Source organism: Perognathus longimembris, chromosome 21 (genome assembly GCF_023159225.1).
Source record: "Perognathus longimembris pacificus isolate PPM17 chromosome 21, ASM2315922v1, whole genome shotgun sequence".
Taxonomy (NCBI): Eukaryota; Metazoa; Chordata; class Mammalia; order Rodentia; family Heteromyidae; genus Perognathus; species Perognathus longimembris.
This window is the reverse complement of record NC_063181.1, coordinates 17,753,350-17,778,873: the sequence shown is the minus strand read 5'-3', so window position 1 is coordinate 17,778,873 and position 25,524 is coordinate 17,753,350.

Genomic DNA, 25,524 nt, shown 5'->3' with positions numbered 1-25,524 from the left:
AAAAGGTGCTTGGTTTCCAGGTAGAGGTATTGTTTGGGGAGGTGATGGAAGCTTCAAGAGGTTAGTCTCAATGGAAGAAATGAGTCAGGAGTGTGTACCTTTGAAGTCTGTGTTGGGCTTTACTCTTATTCTGTCTGTCTGTCTGTCTGTCTGTCTATCTGTGACCTGCTTCATCATGCCTCTCTGACATTATGGATTGAAACCTCTGAAACTGAGACCTAAAATCTTTCCCCTTGAAGTTAGCTGTTCGTGTCAGTGATTCTGTCATAGCAAAACAAATTCTGGCTGATAAAAAGGCCCACCTTTATCGCACTGAAAGTTTAGTCTCGCCTACCCTTGCCATCCCAATCTCCCTTATTCTGCTCTCATTGCTTTTGTAATCACAATTGCAGATACATTACTCATTCTTATGTAAGTTATTCAGTGAGGTTATCTCAGAATGCTAGCCTTGAGCAAAGAAAAAATTAAAAGGAAGCTCAGGGACATTGCCCAGGCCCTGAGTTCAAGCCCCAAGACTGGCCAAAAATAAAATAAAATAATCTCATGGGAACTTTTCTACCCAGGCTGGCTTTGAACCAGGATCATCAGATCTGGGCCTCCTAAGTAGCTAGGATTACAGGTGTGAGCCACCAGCATCCGGCTTCTAATCAAGATTGTTAAATTTAGTATTTCACATTGTCTCACATTACCCATCTTGACCTTCCCAGCCTAATTTTTAGTACCTCAATCTCTCTAACTCATTAGAGAGAATGGACCACTAGATTCACCACTTAAATGTTCTATCCCTTTGTCCCTATTACTTTCCTGAGCTTATTCAAGAGTAGTAGAAGAGTCTTGAGGAAATATTTTTTTCAATATTCTCTTTAGTCAAGTAAAATGACTGAAACAATTGTCTCCAAAAAAAAAAAGAATGAGAACTCGAGGCTTTGGTGGTTTGTGGTCTACTAGGAAGGAATCTCTTCTCTAGTCTCACTTCTATAAATAATTGGCTTTGTAACATTTGCAGATCTGTTAAACCTGAATCTTACATAACTTCTAGCTGTGTGTATAATAAGACATTTCAACACATTTGTCTCTAAAGTCCCTCAAACAATTTCTTATTGATCTATGATTCATCAATACCTCCTGCAAGATTTCATTACTACATAGCAAAACAATCCATTATGTAAAAACAAGTCATTCCTTAACTTACCCACCAAAATGGCTCTTTCTACTACATCATTAGCATTAAGTGACCATGTACCAGATTTCTCCAGATCTATTGGCCAGTTTTCAGAAGATAGCCTGGATGAAAGCCTGACATAAGCAGAGTTCTTGCAAGGACAAAAGAGGAAGTTTTGATCTAACCTGGACAGAGATTTGATGAGTTGCTACCTCCTTTGCTGCAGAAGCTGGGGCCTCAGAGCCCCTCTGCTCAGGAAGAGTCTCACCCAATTCACAGATTTCTTGAGAGAGATTCTCGACATACTTCTTACCAATATCTCTCTACACTCCTCTAACCTCTCACCCAGGGGACTTCCTGATGCTTCTCAAATGAGAGAAGACCCAAGATGATAAGAAGACCCAAGAAGACAAGATGATAATTACATAAACCCTACTTCTGACACTCTACAAACAAGAAAAAGATTGTGGTCATCATTATTTTTAGGCTTTATACATCTACACATAAAATTATTAAACAAGTTTGTAAAAGAATGCTGGTTAAATTACACATGATGAAAATGAACAGGATGTTAAGAATTGTCAGCTCCTTTAACATGAAGAGCGATTATTTTCAACTGGAGAAAAATGCAAGAAAAATCATAACTATGGGTTTTGATTCCTTAAATTTTTAAATTATTCTGCAGTATCTATAAATAGGATATATTTATGTTCAAAACACAAAATGATATTTTCAAAAATAGAGAATATTTAAATGATCTTATATCATAACATACCTTTAAAACACAAGCAACTGTGTAATGCATGTCAAAGCCATAAACGAGTCAAAAAATGTTCTTCGCTTCTAATCCAAGTATTACAACACTTGAGTATGTGACTGGAGAAAACTATCTCTTTGATGTAAGAATTATCTTTTCTGCAAAGAACTGAATAATCTTATATCCAGAACCCTGAAATATCCAAGTCTATGTTTCATTTTCTTGAGTGATTGTGGTGTAAGTCTTATGATGCCTATCCACTTTGACTTTTGAAAGTAAGAACATGGAAGGATTGTTTAGAAACTCTGTGGTCAGGAATAGCCTCATAGAGAATTGGAGAATAATTTGTTTTCATCAATTCTTGTTGGAAGGCAAGAGTTATATTTAATATGGAGGTGAATGAGTGAGTTATACCCTGCAGTACTGTCTTGGATTGACAGGTTTTTAAGAATTCTTTATAATGATACTTACTAAAGAGTTACAAATTAGAATTAAAGTGTTTATGATCTTAGTATTCTAGAAGTTAAGAAGGGATTCGTGGTCTGTAATAAGTAGATAGTGCTAATAAAATACCAAATTCCTTGGAGTTATATATACTAAAATAAAACCAAGTCAGTATGAAGCAATGCCAGAGATATTTTAACACAGTTTTCCTTGTGTCCTGAACAAATTTTCAAGAACTCATATCAGACTTGTGGAGAAATTCAAAATGATGGAACCTGCTGATTTTAAATGACCCTATGAGTGAGATTAGCTGGAATTGTTCATGGCAGCTAAATAAAGTCAAAACTCACAGTTTGGTCAGCGACTTAGGCAGAAAAGTAAACTTCCAAAAGTGAACATATCCTTATCCAAAGAAACTGTGATGGTACATTATGTTATAATGCAGGGGTTAAGATTACAGGGGGAATTAAGATTGCCAATAAATTGATGAAAAGATGAAGAACCTATCTGGGGTTGGCTAGGTGATTCTTCACAGTGAAAGGAGTTGAGTAGAATTAGGTATGATAGTCTGGACTTGTCTCTGCTCGTTACAAAGATAGAAGATGGCCTCTAAAAGCTGAGACCTGTAAGAAGTGAATTCCAGAAAGAAACATACCCCAGCCAATGCCTTGCTAAAAGGCAAGTTGAAATGGATTTTGACTTTGGGCCTGAATTTGGAGCTGTATGACAAGAGATTTGTAATATTCTAATCTCCTAAATGTGTGGTAATTTGTTACAGCAATAGAAAACTACTGAAATCAGTACATGTATTCAATTTTGAGTTGTATTTTCTTTTTACTATTATGTAAGACGTGAACTCCATTTATGTATTCATTTAACTCAGTTTACATAATCATTTACAAACATTGCTACATGTAATCAGGAACAAGGATCATGACTTACCTGGCTTTGTAGCCTTAACAACTAATGTATGTCCACATTCATAGAAGTTAAGTAGACGTCAAAATTCCTATGGCAATAATGCACTGTAAAGCAATTGATAATCACTGACAGCTTTAAACAAGGAGAACTAGACAACTGATAAGGAAGAATTCATTGTAATAATTCTTCTCAAGCATTACTTTGTCTAGTTTTTAACTCTAACATTTTAGAGATGGACAATTTCAAATTGTATCCACTATATTATTAATTGCAGATCGTGGGACCAAACCTAGGTCCTTGCACAAGTATTCTAGTGCTCTCCCACTGAGCAATCCCAAACCAAAATTTAGATATATCTCAGACTAGTATATTATCCTGTCTATCTTATCCACCATTAGATCCAGAATCAATCTTACTTCAAAACAAAATTCTAGGGCTGGGAATATGGCCTAGAGGAAAGTGCTCACCTAGATACATGAAGCCCTGGGTTTGATTCCTCAGCACCACATATATAGAAAAAACCAGAAGTGGCACTATGGTTCAAGTGGAAGAGTGCTAGCCTTGAGCAAAAAGAAGCCAGGGTCAGTGCTCAGGCCCTGAGTTCAAACCCCAGGACTGGCAACAAAAACAAAAACAAACAAAACAAAATTCTATGCAGTCATAATTGTCTTGATTGACAAGTGAGAGAACAACAAAAACAATATTCTCAGAACAAACCACCAAAGTGACTTGGAAAGTATTCATAAAAGCACAATCTTTTTATTAAAAAAAAAAAGTCCCTTGTGAGGAGGGAAGGGGCAATCTTTTTAATACAGTGCCATTTGCTTAGAATATTTTAACAAAGAATAAGACTAAAAGGATATTGTACGTTATTTGGTTATACGTAACAAAACAGTTTGCATGTTGTTAGCATTTCCCCTGCCTCAGGTTCTCAGCTCCTCCCATTAGCCCCCAGATCCACCCATACCTAATGGGCCACTCCTACTCACCATTAAGACCTACTTACTTCCCCCTTAGCCCCAGAGAAATTGCCACCAGGATAAGGTGCAAACGCCATGTTGCTCCCTCTCCCATGGGAGATATGGCCCCACTAATAAACCTCTTTATGAACCTTCTTCTCCTGTCTGTGACTATCTCCGCATCGTCCCCTGGGATGGCTGGGATATATCCTTTCACACATGATTTGATATAAAACCTTTTATTTTCAAATTTACTCTGCTACTTATGCTAATCCAGTCTTCAAACTGGAAAAACAAAAATTATTTTCAAATGTTTGGCTGCTTGCCAGTGAACAATTAAAAGACAACAGGATGTGTAAGGTTAGCATCAGCAAAATGTTTTCAAGCTGAAATGTCCCATCATAATAAACATCACATAGAACCTTCTTATTCTGATATTTCTAAGAAATCTAAAATTCAAAGTCTCAAAGACTTTGCTGACCAGGCTAGCTTGGAACCATGATCCTCAGATCTCAGCCTCTTGAGTAGCTAGGATTACAGGTGTGAGCCACTCACACTTAGCTTCTATTTTCATATAACTATTGACTGCTGTGTTGTTGTGATCACTTCCCTTTGAATGGAGTAAACAACAGTTTGCCATATTTTATTGTTGTTGTTGTTTTATTTGTCTGTTTTTGTTGCCAGTCCTCGGGCGTGGACTCAGGGCCTGAGCACTGGCCCTGGCTTCTTTTTGCTCAAGGCTAGCACTCTACCTCTTGAGCCACAGCGCCACTTCGGGCTTTTTCCTACATATATGGTGCTGAGGAATCGAACCCAGGGCTTCATGTATACGAGGCAAGCACTTTACCACTAGGCCATATTCCCAGCCCCAGTTTGCCATATTTTATGACATCTAAATATTGAAGTTATTTATAGATGCATCAAAAACAAATAAATTCTACCAAATTTCAGATAGACAGCATCTCTATATCTTAACAAGAATCAAGATATTTTGAGTTAATTCAACAGAGGGAGAGAGCAAAGTCTAATAGATTAAAATAGAGAATGCAGTTTGGGAGCTATCAAAGTCATCTTGTCAGACACACTGAAGCGTATTTTTAAAACTAAGGTTGATAAAATTTAAATGAGGAGCTAAAAGCTATTAAATTAGTCAGAAGCAAAATGAGACTGAACTCATTACTCTCAGATCAAGGAATACTGAGGACAGACTGTTAATTGTGGTCTGCTGTTGTGCCTGATTTCATGAAGCACTGGACACAGGGAGATAAAATTCCAGTCCTCCAGAATATAACTTCAGAGGCAAACATCATAGTGTCAGCACAATCTTATTATCTTAAAATAATATCCATTAGAACCAAATAAGAAGACTGGCAAGCTGGTATCTTGTATAGAGAGAAATGCAAGTTCGAACTTTATGACTCAGTGGTACCCGGTGGAGGGCGGAGGCCCATAGAGAGCAGAGGCCCATGGAGAGCAGAGGCCCACGGAAAGCCGCGTGGAAAGTGGAGTCCCTAAAAGAAGAGAGAGTCCTATGAAGAACATAGGCCTGTGGAGAACAAGAGAGGCCTGTGGACAGGAGAAGCCTGTGGAAAGGAAAAACGGAAAGAAACTCTCACTCTGGAGGCCGCAACTGCTCCTAGCTCTGGGCTAGCCCAGGGCAAGGCAGTTGCAAACTGACTAATAAAACTCATTTGTCACCTTTAACAGTGCTTGGTGGATTTTCTCGCTCCCCAGAATACAACAGTGGGAAATGGATCAGCCCATGTATGTGTAAGCATGTATTCATATACAGATTGGAGTGGACTTGGAGAGTCCCTGTGAATTGTTCCCAACTACAGTAACAGGAAACATGCTAAATGACTGGTCACTGGAGCTATGACTCTGGCTACCAAGAGATCAGAAGACAAACCATTTATACCCATTTATTTCCAGTGGAAGGACAGGAGACAGTCTCTTTGGTTTGACCCAAGTTTTCTCCTCATCCAGGTTCTGATAATGAGCATAAAATATAAAACATGCAGTTATTTTTACTTTGAAGGGACAGATAATGGCTATTTCTAACTTATGAAAATCTAGGTCAAGGGGGATTGACCTTATAACTTACTATTGCTACCTTTTAGGATTTAAAAAAAAAACTTTTTTCACGTCTGTGTGGAAAAGTGAATAAATATGCTTATACCAACAACAGCTATAATCTCAAACAATTAGAATATAAAAAAGGAAAGTGGAAGAAAATGAGAATAAGTTGGGAACCAGTAGGTCACACCTGTAATTCTAGCTACTGAAGAGGCTGAGATCTGAGGACCTCAGTTCCAAGCTAGCCCTAGAAGATTCTTTTTTTTTTTTTTAAATTTTTATTGTCAAACTGATGTACAGAGAGGTTACAGTTTCATACGTTAGGCATTGGATACATTTCTTGTACTGTTTGTTACCTTGTCTCTCATACCCCCCCACCCTCCTCCCCCTTTCCCTTCCCCCCACCCCGGAGGTGTTCAGTTCACTTACACCAGTTTTGCAAGTATTGCTTTTGTAGTTGTTTGTCTTTTTTTACCCTGTGTCTCTCAAATTTGGTATTCCCTTTCAACTTCCTACTTCTAATACCAGTATACACAGTTTCCAATATACTCAGATAAGATTACAGAGATAGTGTAGGTACAACCACAGGAAGGTGATACAAGAACATCATCAATAATAGAAGCTACAGACACACATGGGACGTTGAAAGTAGTTACAACTGTGATATAACAATTGTTTCCATAACATGGAGTTCATTTCACTTAGCATCATCTTATGTGTTCATAAGGGTATAGCTATTGGGCCTTGTGATGCTCTGCTATGACTTGCCTAAACCTGTACTAATTATTCCCAATAAGGGAGACCATAGAGTCCATGTTTCTTTGCATCTGGTTCACTTCACTTAGTATAATTTTTTCCAAGTCCTTCCATTTCCTTACAAATGGGACAATGTCATTCTTTCTGATAGAGGCATAAAATTCCATTGTGTATATGTGCCACATTTTCCTGATCCATTCGTCTACTGAGGGGCATCTGGGTTGGTTCCAGATTCTCGCTATGACAAATTGTGCTGCTATGCCTAGAAGATTCTTGTTTCCAATTAACCAGTAAAAATGCCAACTGGAGGCTCAAGTGATATAGTGCCATGAGCAGACAAAGCCAAGCTCCAGAATTAGTGCAATTAGCGCAGAGAGGGAAAGAGAGAGACACAGAGACACAAAAACACAGAAACACAGACAGACAGACAGACAGACAGACAGAGACAGAGAAAGAGAGGAGAGGAAGAAGAAAAGGAGGAGGAGGAAGGAGAGGAGGAGGAGGAGAAGGAAAAGGAGGAAGAAGAGTAGGAGGAAGAACAGGAACAGAAATAGGAGCAGGAGGAAGAGAAGAGATAAATTCATTTAATTTCATATATGTGAGCCTGTTCACCATTTCAAGAAATGGTCTAGTCCTACAGGTATCAACTTGATTGATTCTAATAGACCTAATATTGTTATAGACAAATATATACAGCCCAATTTCACTTACCTAAAATTTACCATGAGCAAAAGTTGACAAACACACTTCACAGAATTGATAAGGTATTCTTTTGATTCCTAAATAGAATCATCTAGACATAAGTATTCATTTTATTTTCTATATTGTTTGGTATGATTTACATAATTAATTTCCTCTAGATTATATATTGGTACATCGGAAATACGTAAGCATTTATATATTATTTTATAACATGTATTTGAAATAGAGTAAAACATTTCAAGATTTGAATTCATTTTAACAATTATTGCCATGTTTTCAAACCAGAGAAGCATCCTGGAAAGAAAACTGCACTTTCCAGAAACCTTTAAATTATAATGCTCATTCTAGACATGTAAGATTGACTTTTCCACCATGTATTTATAATCACTACCAGAGCAGTTATACCAACTGATGAGCTATAAATTTGTTGCTGTCAGCATATTGCTACATGGGTTTACCTGCTGAATTGTTTGCACCAACTGATCTTCTGAGAATCCAGGACACTCATAACACAGGTCTAAAGAGGAAAGAACTAGCAATTTCCTGTTTCAGCATTTCTTTCCCATAATTTGGTCATTAACTTATCTGCATTGTATTTTGCTGTCAGATCTCTAGGAGCAAGGTGATTACTAGATGTTTCTTTCATGTAAGCTCAAGTCAGCATCTAGGCAAAGAAAATTTTTTTAAGTGATCGCAATTCTCTGCTAACACACAGGAATGAAAGTTATTTTCCCTGTAAGAGGTCCTATCCACAGTAGTCTCTTTTCCACTGTAGGCACACATGTTGCACTTTCTTATTATTTTTCTCACAGATTTGAGTTTATATATGTTCCAGTGAGTCATTTGGTCATTAGAAGTCCATTCCTTCTGAACGCGGGAGCATGGCAGAACAGGCCGTGCAAGCCTAATTAGTACTACTGGGAGTTTGAGAGTGCATAATTGACTCCCTTATGAGTGGTATAGAATTATTATGACACGTTTTTCTGTACTGGAGGTGAGAAGGTAACTTATGTACTTTATTCGTTTCCATAATCAGGAAAATAGCAAAAAGGAGGGGGGGCAGTTTTGTTAAGATGCCTAAATTATTATAAATTTCCCAATTAACTGAAGAAAATAGTTCAATATGGGTGCAAAGAGTAGGCTGTTTTTGCAAAGAAGTTTCTAAAGTTCTGTGGCTGTGTTTGCAATATTAGGAAAGAAATATAAAAGAGATTAAACAGCCAAACATAGGGGCTTGAATGCAGAAAGTATGGAACATTCATATAATGGAATATTAGATATCTCTCTAAATGAATGTTTTATAATAATATTGACTGGCAAAAAATTCACAATATAATATTTAACAGTCTAAGTAACTGCTGCCTCATTCCTATAATCCTGGTTACTCAGGAGGCTGAAATCTGAGGATTGAGGTTCAAAGCCAGCCTAAACAGGACAGTCTCTGAAACTCTTACCTCCAGTTAAGTGCCTAAAAAAGCTAGAAGTGAAGCTGTGGCTCAAATGGTAGAGTTAGCTAGCCTTGAGCCAGAAAAGCTCAGGAACAACACCCAGGCCCTGAGTTCAAGTCCAAGGACTGGAATACACACACACACACACACACACACACACACACACACACACACACACACACGAATTCTATGAAGTCTGGAAGAATATGCAACATGATTAAACAAGTAAATAACAGCAATTACACCTGGGGTTTGTTGGTACAAGTTTTTTTTTCTCTTTTTATAGTTTAGTCATTTGATATTTCAATTATTTCATTTAACATAATGTATAACATATAACATAATATCTCTTTATTTCATATAACAATCATATTCAATATGTTATCTGCATTTAAAAAGAAAAGAAAAGAAATCTAATTGATTTAAACCCACTTATTAGCACGCAAAGGCAACCAAAATTAATTTTGGGGTTTTAAAGATCGCACAGTACTCCAGAAGGTAAAAAGTCAATTTTCTTCTTGTATCAGTCTAAGAAGAAAAATACCAATAGTGAAAAGCAAAATTACAAGAAAAATTTTATCAGCCATTACATTTGCAAGACAGAGTAGGCTAAAAGAGAAAATCAACATGATTATTCGAAATTCAACAACTACTAAGTAACTCAAAGGCTAGACATCCTTATCAGTCTCATTAAGTAACAATTCAGATAAAATGAGCCCAAAGGACTTGTAAATTTCCAGAGCTGTGAACAATGCATTTGGAAACCCGGATGTTTGAGATAACAGTGGAGCCTCAGGCTAAAGAAGACAAGTGAAGTAACTCAGTTTCAGTTACTTCCTTAAAGAGAATGTAGCCCTAGGTTGTGTAATTTGACACACCTGGTAAAAAGGTTTATTATTGTTTTCTTTTCAATTTCTTGGGATTAGTGGCTCTTGAATTGAGAAAAGATAAGGATGTGTGTGTGTTCATGCACTCCAATACTGAAGCTTGAATTCAGGGTCTGGGTGCTGTTTCTTAGGCTTTTTTTCCATTCATGCTGACACTCAACCACTTAAGCCACAGCTCCACTTCCAGCCTTTTGGTGGTTCATCAGAAGTCTGACACTCTTGTGTCAGAGATTCTTCGGGCTATGTTAGCTCTAAATGATCATGCTCAGATCTCGGCCTCCTAAGTAGACAAATTTATTTTAAATAGTGATTCACTGTCACCATGACTTAGCATTTAAGAGACTTGTCATTTTCTTCTCTTCTAACATTATTTTACACGTTGTACAATCATGTAGGCATTTTGGGATACAGGTAAATTATAGTTATAAATACTCTATATTTTATAATAAAATTTTTATTGAAATTTAACTCTTTTTATCTATTTTCCCTTCTGTACTCTAATAGTCACTGGAAGGTCTAAGCTTTCTTTTCTCCTTTCGTGTAAAGTAAAAATGTGAAATGAGTATAATCTTATCTATCTCAATGATTTACCTCTGCTTTAAAAACTTACTTGGCTTCCTACTATTAAAACAATTTCTGGAGTTAGTTCTGATGGTACACATCCATAATCCCAACTACTTAGGAAGATCTTAGTCAAGCAGTCAGGAAAACAAAGAAAAGCAAAAGTACTGAGCTCAGATAACAGTGGCAAGATGCTTTCATAGCAATTCAGAGGACTTAAGTATTATCACCAAAAAAAAAAAAGTTAAAATACAAACGACTCCAAAAGCAATGCTTACAAAACCATTTGGTGTAAACCAACTGAACAACTCATGGGGGAGAGGGAAAGGGGGAGGGGAATGAGGGAGGAGGTAACAAATTGTACAAGAAATGTACCCACTGCCTTACGTATGAAACTGTAACCCCTCTGTACATCACTTTGACAATAAATAAGTAATTATTTGGAAAAAAATTCCAAACCTTGCTGTAAGGTAACAGATTGAATCATACCACATTCAGCTGTGTGTGAAAAGAGGGCAAGAGACAGAGAGACAGAGACAAAGACAGACAGATACTTATTTTCTAGTCATTGTACTGGTCTTATTTATAATTTCTCACTGTAAGAGGGACCAGAGGAAAAATAATCTGAAAAGTCTACAGTGCAAGGAAATGTTGGTCCCTGTCTATTTCAACTGTACCTAGATAACTCAGATATGTTGGGATGAGACAGTGTAATGCTAAATCATCACTGTATCCCCCACCTTAATTGCAAAATTTAAGAGGGAAGTAGCAGTAACACAGGACCTTAGCTTCTGAGGGTGAGCTAGAAGTTTGTTTGAAACCCTTCCAGGTACTTTGAACCTCAGCCAGGTCATACTGTAACTTGCTCCAAACTTTCTTGTAGACTGCTGATGAGAAACAGCTTCTTGTGGTCAGTCCAATGCACAGTTTCTCTGTTGGCCTTCCCTACACTGGATCCCTAAGTGAAATTTGGCTTTCAGACCCTAAGCCCAAACTCCAGAAGTCACAGGCTTGGTTTAGCCAAATAAATATGGCAAAGGGCAGAGAAAGATTTATTATAGAGCAATGGTGGAGTGGCAGCATTGGAGGGCATTTTTACTCTCTTTGTGTGGTACATGTTGGCCTCAAGCTAAACAGGAAGAAATGTGAGTAGTCTCCAGAAACTGGCAGAGTTTCCCTGGAGTCTTCAACTGAATATTCCTTACCACATATACCACATACATGCAAGGCTGGGGAGGAAGACCTCAGAACATTGCTGTCTTGAAAATATTCCTCAAAGTTTCCCAGAGCTAGAAAGAACTCATGTATCCATTAGTCAACATAAGAAAATTCGTTCATTCAACAGGGATTACACTCAATTCCCTTAGAAATACAGCAAGAGGGTGGGAATGTGGCTTAGTGGTAGAGTGCTTTCCTAGCATGCATGAAGTCCTGGGTTCAATTCCTCAGCACCACACAAACAGAAAAACCAGAAGTGGCACTGTAGCCCAAGAGATAAAGTGCTAGATTTGAGCAAAAGGAGGCCAGGGACAGTGCTCAGGCCCTGAGTCCAAGCCCCAAGACTGGCAAAGAAAGAAAGAGAAAGAAAGAAAACAAGAAAAAAAGAAAGAAAGGAAGGAAGGAAGTAAGAAAGAAAGAAAGACAGCAGCAATCTGGGTAATGGTGGTTCACATCTGTAATCCTAGCTAATGAGAAGCCTCAGATCTGAGGATCATTGTTCAACGCCAGCCCAGGCAGTAATGTCTGCGAGTCTTATTTTCAATTAAGCACCAAAAAGAGCAGAAGTGATGATGTGGATTGAGTGTTAGAGCGCTAGCCTTGAGCAAGAAAGCTCAAAGACAGAGTCTAGGCACTGAGGTCAAGCCCCAAGAATGGCTTTAGTATGCATGTGTATACACACACACACACACACACGTCTTAAAAGCAAAACAACCACCTACAAAAACCCGTAGTTTAAATGTTTCTAAGTAATCTAATCACATGCTAGCACAACAACAACAAAGACATGTATAGAAATAGAAAAATATCTAGCTTCCAGCAAGGTAAAATTTACATTTTCTAGACACAGTAAAAACTTCCAAATATGCAAAGAAACAAGAAAAAAAACAACCATCGGGGCTGGGGATATGGCCTAGTGGCAAGAGTGCTTGCCTCATATACATGGGTTCAATGGTTGCTGGGTTCAATTCCCCAGCACCACATATACAGAAAATGGCCAGAAGTGGTGCTGTGGCTCAAGTGGCAGAGTGCTAGCCTTGAGCAAAAAGAAGCCAGGGACAGTGCTCAGGCCCTGAGTCCCAGCCCCAGAACTGGCAAAAAAAAAAAAAAAAAAAAGAAAGAAAGAAAGAAAGAAAAAACCAACCATGAAAAAAAGAACAATCAATGAAGAGAAACAGAATAAGGAATTCCTCAGGTATAGTTCACTCAGACATCACAGAAATTAGTATTACCATTGGCCATATTCTCCAGGTATGTTAAGTCTATGAAAGATCTTTTAAAAGACTCAAATCAAGCAGGGTGCTGGTGGCTCACCCTTGTACTCCTAGCTACTCAGGAGGCTGAGATCTGAAGATTGCAGTTTGAAGCCAGCCTGGGCAGGAAAATGCATATGACTCTTAGCTCCAATTAACCACCATGGAATGTTTTTGATATAACCTGTTTTCTGTTCTCTTGCAAATATGATTTCCTATTATGTGCATAGTTATGTAATTATTCCTTATCTCTATCAAGATCTCAGGACCCATGGTGAGAGGAGTGAAGCTGAGTTATGTTACCTGGTGACTAGTCTGGCAAATAGAGTGGAATAATGGTGGAAAAGAGAGGAAGGAGGAAAGAAGAAACCAGAAAGGAAAATCTGTCTGCATTGTGAGAAGCATTGAAATTGAGAGGCACCATATTTGTCATAAAGGAAGTCCCAAACTGCAAACAAGTTCAAATTTTCCAACTCAAATATTCACATCTTGATATCCGAACTAGGAACAACAGTATATACAAAAAAAAATGTATACACACCTTTCAGCTGAAGCTGAAGAGTCAGCATGGCTTCCCTTTTTTCAGCCTTTTGTTAGGAAAATGCTAAAGTATCACTGCAGCAAAGGCTGGACTTGAAGTCATGGCTAGTGCTGGTACCTCTCAAGTACTGGAATTACACAAGTGCAGCACTACAATCAGCCTTAGCTTTTCTTTAGCTATGGTAGCCAAGAAATGCAAAGAATGAGAGCTCTGGTTCTGAAACAGGCATCCATATTCTTAATCTTTAATCCTAAGGAAGTACATTTCACATTGCAGGGAAGGGCACCGATGGCTCCTGCCTGTAATCCTAGCTATTCAGGAGACTAAGATTTGAGGATCATAGTTCAAAGCCAACCCAACTCTCACCAATTAAGCACTCAAAAACTGGAAGTGGTGCTGCAGCTCCAAGTAGTAGAGTGCTAGCCTTCAACAAAAGAGCTCAGAACAGGGCCCAGGCGCTGAATTGACCAACAATCGACAACAAACAAACAAATGAAACAACAACAAAACTTATAGAGCAAAAGATGCACAAGTGTTACCAAATGTGGGAAAATCTATTGAATAGTTCAAACAGATTAGCTCTAGCTCTTTGTCTTAAACAAAACTATTGAGGAACTTTTTTATACCAACAGGATACTAAAGAACAGTAGAATCCTCAAGTCTAATACTAAGAACTCAGATTGTTGAATGGAAAACTGATGGAGACTACAGCCTCTATCTGAAACAACAAAGGAAAGCTGGACTGGCTCTAGCCCTAATTAATCAGAGTTAGAGAGGCTTGGGTCTCAGTATTATCACTGCAGGAAGATGGAAAATTTTTCCTGGGGCAATAAATTGCTTTCAAGAAAGAGAATTTTAGTCATCCTATCACAGTCAAATCTGATTTGAAAGAGAATGTGCCCCTTTTCATTATCAGGAATTAAATATTCAAATGATTGCGATAAGACAAAGGCTGCCCTGAATATCCTACTTCAGATGTGTGATTAAACATTAAACACTGGAGCCAGACACCAGTGGCTCACAGCTGTAATTGTAACTACGCAGGTAGTTACATCCAAAAGATCTTAGTTTAAAGCCACGCTGGGCATCTAAGGTCACAAGATTCCATTTCCAAAATAACCAACAAAAAGCCAGGCTAGGGACATGGCTCAATGCCTGAGTGCGAGCTAAGTCAGGAGGTTCTGAGTTCAAAGGCAATAATAATAGTAATAACAACAAGCTATTTGAATTGAAACTAAAAATATCTTTACATAATTTAAAGATGATTAATGTTCTTCGTTTCCCTTTGTGTTCCTTAAGTGGAAAAGACATCAATTAAGACTCTAAAATTCTTTTGAAGTAGTGACACTTTCCTCTAAAATAGGTCAGTTGCTCTAATCTGAAGAATTTTAGACCTCCCAAGCTAGAAAGACAATGAAACTCCTGGACTGATACAAGCGAATAAAAAGAGAACAATGAACAGGCATCTCCTCTTCTCCACCTAGAAAGGCAATCTGTCTCTGAAAAGTCCATAAGCATTAAGTGGACAACTTGCTGATATTAGGAAAGTAAAGAGCATTGTGATGTATGTTGTGTGAACGCTTCTGAGTAGCTTGGAGACAATATTATGCTAAGTGAACAAACATTGCACACACGTCACATTTCACAACATTTCTACCCTCAAGCCAGTGACAAAACCAACCATGAGGTCCTGAGTAATAGTAATGCAGCTGAAAACGATGGACAGTGATGAAATGTTCAGTGAGCACAATTCCCAACGCCCTCTTTAAAATTATGAGATTTTTCTGCAGTTGTGTGTAAATGTAAACACTCATTTTTGCTGCTTGACTCTTCCTCTTACGATGCCAGAGACAGGTTTTTTAAATAAGGAAAAACTTAATATCCAAATATTTTTACTTTTGTTTTTTAAATAAAAGTATAAATTATGCTTAAAATAATACTTTAACATGCTTAATCATGTTCTATCTTCTTTTCTGACTTTCCCTTTTATAAATATACCTACCTAACTTTTTTTCCCATTGACCCATTCAGTTGTATGTATGTTTCTATCCCTAGAAAAAGAATCCCAGGACTTTCTCTCCTGTGTGTTTGGTCTTTTTTCTTCATACCCCATGATGTCAGCTGAGCTTGTCAGGTTAATGAAACCAAATAGACGGGATGGTAGCAGATGTTTTGCTCCCATTTAGCTGCCCAGTCAACCTGTGTTCACCCATGTTTAATCTCCCTGCAAGGCTAGCAGTTTCCCCAAATCCATGATGGTCAAAGGTTTCAAATTCCTCAATATCACATTGCTTGAACATTAGAGCTGGAAACTAGACAGTGACTTGAGTGCAGAACCCAGTGCAGACATAGCCTTTGCTTCTCTTCTTAACATTGTGGATACCATGAGAGAACAAGTCACAGCACCTGGCTATATATAGATTAAAGGTTCTCCCACCATCCCTTTCTGTAAAGATTAACTGACCTAGAGAAGTCTAGATAGGCCATGCATTCTTTTTTTTTTTTTTTTCCTCCAGTCCTGGGGCCTGAACTCAGGGCCTAGGCACTGTCTTTGAGCTTTTCCTGTTTATGTGGCACTGGGGAATTAAACCCAGAGAGAGCTTCAAGCATGCTAGGCAAGCACTATAGCGCTGAGCCATATTCCCTGCCCCAAGCCATGCATTCTGACATGAACTTGTCATGGAGGAGATGGGAGAGGGAAGATGATGGGAGAAGAGAGGAGAAGGGAGGGGAGAGAAGAAGAGAAGGAAAGGGAAGAAGAGAGGAAGGGGGGAGAAGGGAAAGAAGGATTGCAATTTAAAGACTGAATTGTGGACAAAACATATTGGAGCCATGTGTTCAACTGTGCCCATCTCACCTGTTCACAGTTCGTCCTGGAGTCCTTCTCCCACTTCATACAGGTCGGCTTGACCATGGGAGATACACAGGAGAATTTCTATTTAGGTAGAGATTTTGTGAATTAATAGTCTAAGTACATGGGCCTTAGTCATTCAAAAGCCCTATAGAAAGAAAGGTAGAGATGTGGCTCAAGCAAGTGAAAGGGCCTATGTTCAAACCCCATTCCTGTCAAAAGAAAGATGTAACTCTGATGGGTATATTTTGTCCTTCATCACACCTGTTTCTCGCCCCTGAATAATATGGTGTACTTCTCTGCTCTACCTCATAATCCTTCCATGATGTTCTTCCTCAACACAGGCCCAGAAACAATGGAGCCAAGTGATCCCAAAACAAAAAAAAAAAACAAAAAAAACTCTAAGACCAACTCAGCTGTCATATTCTGCATGGTCTTGAGTGCTACATGGGGTTATGTCCCTCTCCCCATGAGGGGCATTGGGGAAGGGAATGTGGCTTAGTGGTAGAGTGCTGGCCTACCATGTAGGAAGCCCTGGATTCAATTCCTCAGTACTGCATAAACAGAAAAGACCGGAAGTGGTGCTGTGGTTCAAGTGGTACAGTGTTAGCCCTGAGCCCAGAGAGGCTCAGGAGCAGAGCCCAGGCCCTGAGTTCAAGGCCCAGGAATGGCAATAAATAAATAAATAAACTGTATGCAAGACTCGGATACTTGAGGCCAGCACTGCTGCCCATTAATTGGTGTGAATGGCTCAAGGGGTGTGTTACACCTGCAAGCACTGACTCAAGGAAAAGTGATGGAGGACTCTGATTCTTGAGGCAAGGATTATTTTTCCCCTTTTATGTGTATTTTGTGGATTCAAAATGGGATAATATCTATAAACAATAGAAGCATAATAACCATGATAGAAAAGGAAGCTGAAATAATTTTGGAATGAAGTCTCTGCCCACTAAGAGACTACTCACTAAGTGCTTTCACTCTCCCACACATTCTCCTCCATCACTGATTCCTCAGTCAAGAACCAGTCCCTTCTCTGCCTACTCATCCCCCCACCACCATCCATAACTGTCACCGACTTTTCTCCTCCTCTCTTCTGATACTTTCACTACACATACAGACACACACACACACACACACTATTCTCATTTTTTTTAAATAATCCCCTCTCCAATGCTGGGAAAATCACTGCTATAATTTCATTGGCAGTAAAGGTTATACAAGAGTGCTGCAGGATAATTTTTCTATCTGGCTACTGACCAGAGAAGGGATAATGGAAATTTCAAACCTGGTTTCTGGTAGCAAGTAAGAATAAAACTCTTGTTGACTGGACTTTGGGAAGGAAGGAGCAGCAGGAGTCAAAAAAAAAAAAACAGGCTTAAATCAAACCTGAGGAAGATTAAAAGTAGACAAAAAAAGGAAGCAGATGAAAAATGGCAATCAGAAGGGTAAGGAATGGAGAGTATTGAATATAATGATGTTAATAATAACAATATAAAATCTTTCTTGCAGAGACAACACATTTTGTCTAGGTAGGAAAACAGAAAATCAATAAATATTTTAAATGAGTACACTATTTAAATACATGCATATATATATATATATATCTTCAACTCATAAAAGACATTTTAAATGTGGAAAGACGTTATCTTTACGTTCCTAGTTGTTCAGTAAGTATGTGCTAAACAGTTTTTATGCTTTGCATTACCTTGTGTGGATCTTTAAAAAAAATGGGGTGAAGTGATTTATAATTCAAGGCATTCATCCCATACTTCTTGATGATGTACTTTGATGTGCTTCTCCACGGCAATATAAACCAGGAGAATAACAAAGTCATTGCCTGGTAGTAAAAGAAAAAAAAGATTCTTGCAGAGGGCTGATGGCACATATAAATCCTAAGTATTCAGGAGGCTGAGATCTGATGATCACAATGCCAAGCCAGCCCAAGAGACTCTTAGTTCCAATGAACCACCAGAAAACTGGAAGTGGAGCTGTGGTTCAAAATGTTAGCCTTGAGCAAAAAAGCTGAGGAGCAGTGCCTAGGCCTGGAGTGCAAGATTCACAGCTGACTAAATCAATTAATTAATTAATTAAAGTATTCTAAAAGTCCGTAACTGGAGGCTGCAGAACTCAGTGGTGAGGTTTCAGAATGTTACTGCTCTCCTCTTGCATCAGAACTCTCTAACCACAGAGGACTATGGTGGATTCACCATTATCACCAGAAGGGTGTCAGACCTTGCTGAGAATTCCAGGTACATTCCCAAGAACTAATGAATTAAATATGGAATTGATTTTCAGTTATAGTGTAGGGCTGAATTTAAAAAGTTAACAAAGAAGAGTGACCTGTCTCATAACTCACTCCAAAGAGAGAAAATACTTCTAAAATCCTTGTGGCGGACACCTAGTCCTTATTATGTGAAAGTGAGAAAAGGTCAAAATTGAAATGAGACTATCAAAATTAAAAAGAAAAAATGTCACATTCTATATTCAAGTATTAAATTAAATCAGAACAAGATCTTTTTAAAAAATTGCTTTGTCATCTCTATTCCAATAAAACATTCCATTCATGATATGTAAGGACGAATATGCAGAATAAAATATAAGGAAGGAAAAATGTCTCATAGGGAACCCAGGCTGCTAAATCTTTGAACAAAACATAAAGCTTTGGCTTTCTTATACATGGAACAGAAATGAAAAGCCATGTCTAAGTCTGTCTAGTTACAATGCCCCAATAAGTGAATGAATTTACCAGCCTCACTTTGAGTTTTTAATTCTACAAACCTCATGAAGATAAGGAAGGCAAGATGGAAACTAGATCTCAGAGTTATTTTTGTTTGTTTTTTACTAAAATTTGCTGTCTTAATTTTAAAAAGATGCTAAAACATAATCAAAAATAATTGTTCAAAAATTCAACAGTAACTTAAGGTCTTATTTTAGCTAATCCTTTATTTGCTGAATCCTTAAATGATTTCAAATTAATTTTTTTCTGTCTGAATAAGTTTTTTGTCAACAGGTCAACTTGCTTGGCCCGGGGTGCATACAATTTGTATGTCTTTGCATACACATCACCAGTGTGGCCTCGAGAAAATTAATATTTTCACTTTCAGTGTTCCAATGTATGTGTCCACTGCCCTCGGCAAACTTTTGCAGATTGAAGGACTATTACTAACTTTAGATCTGTTCTATATGTTGATTACATACATATAAAATGAAAGAACAAGAAAAATAACTGATACAGTTTTGTGTGGAGAGCGACATCATTGACCTGGTCAGGTCACTACCTTTCAAACATCCACATCTCTCCATCCCACACCCTTCTGCTTGGTTGTCCATAGACATCATTTTACAGAACTACAAAAAGGGGTTAAAACTCATGCTTTGGCATGTACAGTCCCCCAGTCTCTTGCCCACCTACTTCCTGAACTCATTTGTTGTTGTTGTTGTTGTTGTTGTTGTTGTTGTTGTTGTTTTGTCAGGGGAGAAGGATATTGGGATTCAAACTCAGGTCCTTGTGATTGCTACACAAGTGCCTTATTCCTTGAGCCTCAGCCCTATCCCTTAATGTCTTTGCTTGTATAACAAAGATAACCACAATTTGATTTTCCGTTTAATGAAATAATGAACTCTAAACACTTTACCTAGCTAGTATTTGGCGCATCCTAGGAATTGCTCTGAAGCATTTGTTGAATGTTTACAGTAGTGTAGCCATACCAAATAACCACATGCATCAATTATCCTAACAATTGCTGTCATCAAGTGGTTCCAGGTCCAGTTTGCCTTCCTGACCGGACCGGACCGACTTCAGATCCCATCCTCCCTCAGTCCTATCTGTTCTGAGAACACAGCTAGAATCAGAAAATACCAGGACACAGCAGCTTCGGTACATCACGTGGTTTACAAGAATCGGCGCCCTGTTTGAACTCAAGGCCTTTCATTTTGCCAGGCTGATGATCTACCGCTTGAGCCATGCGGGCCCTTTTTGCTCTAGTCTGTGCCAGGGAGGCTGAGGACGGGAATGTTCACTGACCACGAGAAGCCCGGAGCAGACAGCATTCTGCATTCTGATGCACCTGCACCTTAGAGACACCTGTAGTTTCAGGAATGGGACGGGAGCTAACAATTATGGCCAGGCCTCACCTGGTCACTCGATTTCGGGAAAGGACAGAGGACCTAAGGTAGAGGCAGTCAAACCAAAATGGGGAAGGACAAGTTAACAATCTCATGTTTATGCCCACACTTTTCTGAATTACGATCCTCCCATTTATGCTTCCCACATCGTTGGAATGGCACATACATGCCAGATACACAGACTTAAGACATTAAGAAGGAGTCTCCCCAAATTTCATTTATTTATTTCTTCAGACTGGACCTGAACATCAGTCTTCCCACTCTCTACCTCCCAAGTAGCTAGGAGTACAGGCACGAGCTACATTACCTGGATCCTACATTTTAAATAAATAGCAAAGCAATTTTTCTGAGCAGTATGCAAATATCCATAAGATCTGTTTTTCACCACAAGGAAATGATTGTTTCATTTCTCTGTAGTTCTAGATGTCAATCATAAATCGTAGTTATGAATAATATATTTACATTCACTGTAATTGTTTCAAAATAAACAAAGTAACTAAAATGTCCTTAGTCCTTCCATATTCATAAACTTTGTACCTTTCCTTTGGCTTTGATATCAAACATATCTTGGATTTCTAGCTTGAATAGTTTACTAGAGAAAATTCTCTGGAGACCCAGACAAGTGAAAAGAGATCCATGATTAACAATGATTCTTAAAAATCTAGTGGGGGCAATGATTCTTTTTAATTTTTCATTATTATAATTTTATTATCTTTAAATAGTTATACAAACATGTTTGAATTCAACATGTCAGTTTGTGAGTACAGTGCATCTTGATCTTGATCATTGTCACTCCTTCCATTTCCTCCTATTGGGGGAGAGGGGTTAGCTTTTTGCTAAAAGCTTTTTGGATAAAGATTCACCTACCTATTCCTCCAAGGTAGCTGGGATTGCAGGCACATACCACCAATACCACCACACACACACTGTATTTTGTTTCTTGAAGTTAGTTTCTAGAATAATACTTAAGTGACTTGTTTTTAATACTTTAAGGAAAAGCACCAGGGGAATAAATGAACGCTTTATAGTGGGAGTAATTGGATTCATAAGCACAGCAGCTGTACCGTAAAGCATGTTCCTAGGAAACTGCCTGAATCTTTGCAAGAAAGAGATTACCCACAGAGACATTAAGAGGAGCTTTTTGGACCAAATCTCACTGTAAATTTTAATAGTTTTAAATGGTAATAGACTATTCTCCTCCAGGCATGCCTACGGGGGCAAGGCATGCCTTTCTTGTGGAACCTGTCTTTAAATTCTGAGATTGTTTAGTCAACAGGATCACATTTATCCTCATTTTAGCCTTCCCCACAAAATAGCAACCACAGTCACTTCATTTGTGATGAATGACAATGGGAATGCAGACAATGAAAATATGACAGAGTGGATTGTAGCCAAGCTTCTTTTTTTAAGTAATAAAAATATTTACAAGTAAAGAAATACATTTCCAATAGACAGGCAGTGGGGCATCTCTAGGAAGAATGACCATTTCTAAACCTTTTTGGAAGTCCTGTGTATTTTTATGAACAAATGATTCATCTGAATTCACAACTGGGTAGAGATTATTTTAATAACTTGCAGGGGAGTGACGTTATGATAAGCAGTATAAAATAGTTTCTCAACATATCTTCATGACCTTATAATGCCAATTTCTTTTGGACCAAAAAGAAAATAGACTTCAGCCAGGTGTAATGACTCTTAGGTCATCCACGAGGAAAGTGAGATTTGTTGCAAGAGCTCACAGCAGGTGTTTTGTCACGTGAACAAGGCCTCAATTCCAACATTTTGTTGCCTAGTTGCAGATACAGTCTTTCAGACTTTTGTCATCCACTGGTTTTGAATCATAATCTTTTACAGCTCACCCTCCTGAGTAGTGAGGATTTCAGGTGTGAAGCTAGCAGTGCCTGGCTGAAAATAGTTAAAGTATTAGCATAGTCCTTACCATGAAGTAATTTACAGTCTCTTACTCACTGCACTCTTTTGAGGTATTTATTGCCAAATGACTCATTTATAGCTAGCATCTGGATCTGAATTATTTAGGGCTTCCTTATTGAAAGTCTGGACCGAAGACCAACAGCCCTAACCTCATCCAGAGATGATCTAAGCTATCCACAGTCACAGGTTTCAGCCCCAGGCATGCGAAACAGAAATCTGCCGCAAAGCAAAATCCTCAGATGACCTTAAGTAGACAAATACCAATACAATAAGTGAGTGCTCTTATTTTCTCCTTTTCTTTCCATGGTATTACCCCTTTATGCCTCAATACATACACACATACATGTGTACGTACGTTTTTGTGATACTAAGTGTATACCTGTATGAGTGTGTGATACATAAACATGCAACATATATGCAGATGCAGTGTATATGTGTGTACATATGTACATATACACACATACATATATGTGTTTACAGTTTAGTATATCCCTTACTTAAAATACTTGGGACAAAAAGCATTTTGGCTTCCAGACTTTTTCATATGTGCATAGAATGAGGTGGCTCTGAGATAATACTGAAGTCTAAATATGAAATTCGTTGATGTCCCCTTGTTTTTGGTTTTATTTGTTTTAGTTTGTGATACCAAGGATGGTTTCCAGCTTGATAATCCCTGTGTTTTGTGTTAATACTTTATTTATCAAGGTAGGGTCTTGAAATCAGAGAGGAAAGGTGGGCAAATGCAGTCATAATACACAGGCATATGTGAAAATCAAACCAGGTAAACTGAGGGAAGGGAGGGCTGAGGAAGCGCGAGCAGGGAGAAGGATGAAAGGGTGACATTGATCAAGATGCATTGTACTCATAAACAGACATGTTGAATGGAAACCCCTTTGTATAACTACTTAAAGATAACTTAAAAGAGAGAGAGAAAAAATAGGATCTCATGAACTTTGTCTGGGCAGGCCTTGACCTTTTTGTACCACTGCCTCTGCCTCCCAATTAACTTATATTACAGCCTGTACCACCACATCTGGACCAGTTATATTTCTCATACATGACTTAAACATGCATCCTGAAAAGCAATCTTAATTTAAATCCTTTTGGGTATGAAATCACATTGGGTACAGTAAGCCATTAGAAAGCACAGATGCCTCTACCTTATCACTCTCATTGCCCGCTAATCTGAATTGATAAACTTCTGATAAGCACTTACTTTCTAACCATCCTTAATATAAAAATCACGACACAGACCAAATGAAAACATGGTGTATATGTCAAGTGAGCAGAACAGCACATCTCTTGGACTCCAGGCAGCACTGGCCCTGCAAATGGTAGCCTTTCAGCTCTACCAGTGCTACAATGCTGAGGGGACATTAAGGTTTCTGTACTTTATTTCAATAGATGAGAAGAAACATCTGAAGCAGTGCAAACACAAAGAAGTCAGTCTACTACAAAGGAGGAGGCATTCAGCTTGGATGGCTTTTAAAAACATTACCTTCGACTCTCTCTCATTGACAATGGTTTTGTCTTTTCTGTCTCTTGGATTCCATCAACTGCATGATTCCTTGCTCCGTAGTGAATGCATGCTGCTCTAGTGCCTCCGTAGGCCCAGGCCTCTGGCACGCATGCTCACGAACTCACAATGTGACAGCAGGCCCTTTTCTTGAAGTATTAGCCACTCCATCCTCATACTTATGGAATGAGATGAACCCAGGTACACAAACTTGTATCTTTAGTTGTTCTAATCCAAGCCTAAACAATGGCTTTCATGGCATCCCTTCTGTTCAACTCATTTTCAAAACGATCTACACCCAGATCTGCATTCCCTGCTGGTGAGTAAAGCCCTGGTCCATACTGTTTTTAATTTGATTCTTCATCATTCTAAGGCTATTTCAGTCACATGGCAGAATTCAAGTCTAATATACAGGAAAGTATGTGGCATATATATTACCAAGAATGAGAACTTCCTCTGGAAGATGAATACAACAACTGGGAAGGAAGAGCCAAACCATGTCTACATCATCCTGTGCAGCTTTCTGGCAGCTGACACAAAATATTTGTGAAACCAATCAGCAGGATGTGCCTGGTACCCAGGTCGTTATTGTTAGACTAACAGACTAGGGAAAAATTCACACATTTAAAACTTGAAGAGTAGACTGATGATGTGGCTCAAAAGCAGACACTTGCATAGCATATATAAGACACTGGTTTCAATCTCAAGCACTGTGATCATCATCATCATAATAATAATGCTACAAGGTTGGATATTTTGCTTATCACAGCAACCTTAGTCTCCTTGGTGCCATTGCATTAGCATTGTCTGGCCCAATTATTCTGTTATTGACATACTACTTCCCATAGGCATTGTATGGGAGCTCAGTGTCGAAAAAAAGAGAAGCCACATTTTGAGATGTTGAATAGTGAATCTTTATTGCTAGTGTCTGTAGGTGAATTCTTGTCACAAAGACCTGTAGCCCCTCAAATACACTTAATATGGTTAGAAAACTGAGCCATTACAGTAGTAAAGCAAAGAAAGAACTGACGGGCTGGGAATGTGGATTATCGGTAGAGTGCTTGACTAGCATGCATGAATCCCTGGGTTCAATTCCTCATTACCACATAAACAGAAAAAGCTGGAAGTGGCGCTGTGGCTAAAGTGGTAGAGTGCTAGCCTCGAGCAAAAAGAAGCCAGAGACTGTGCTTAGGCCCTGAGTCCAAGCCCCAGAACTGGAAATATAAACAAACAAACAAACAAACAAACTGAAAATCAATAACAACAAACAAGACCAACTCCAAGGGAGAGCTGAAGTGGGATGCCATGGTAACTAGAGGAGGGCCAGAAGAAATGAAAACAGGAGACAGGAAACATGGCATAACGACGCCTGAGGTGCTCTGGGTCTAAACAGGGTGGAACTTCACTGCCTCTAC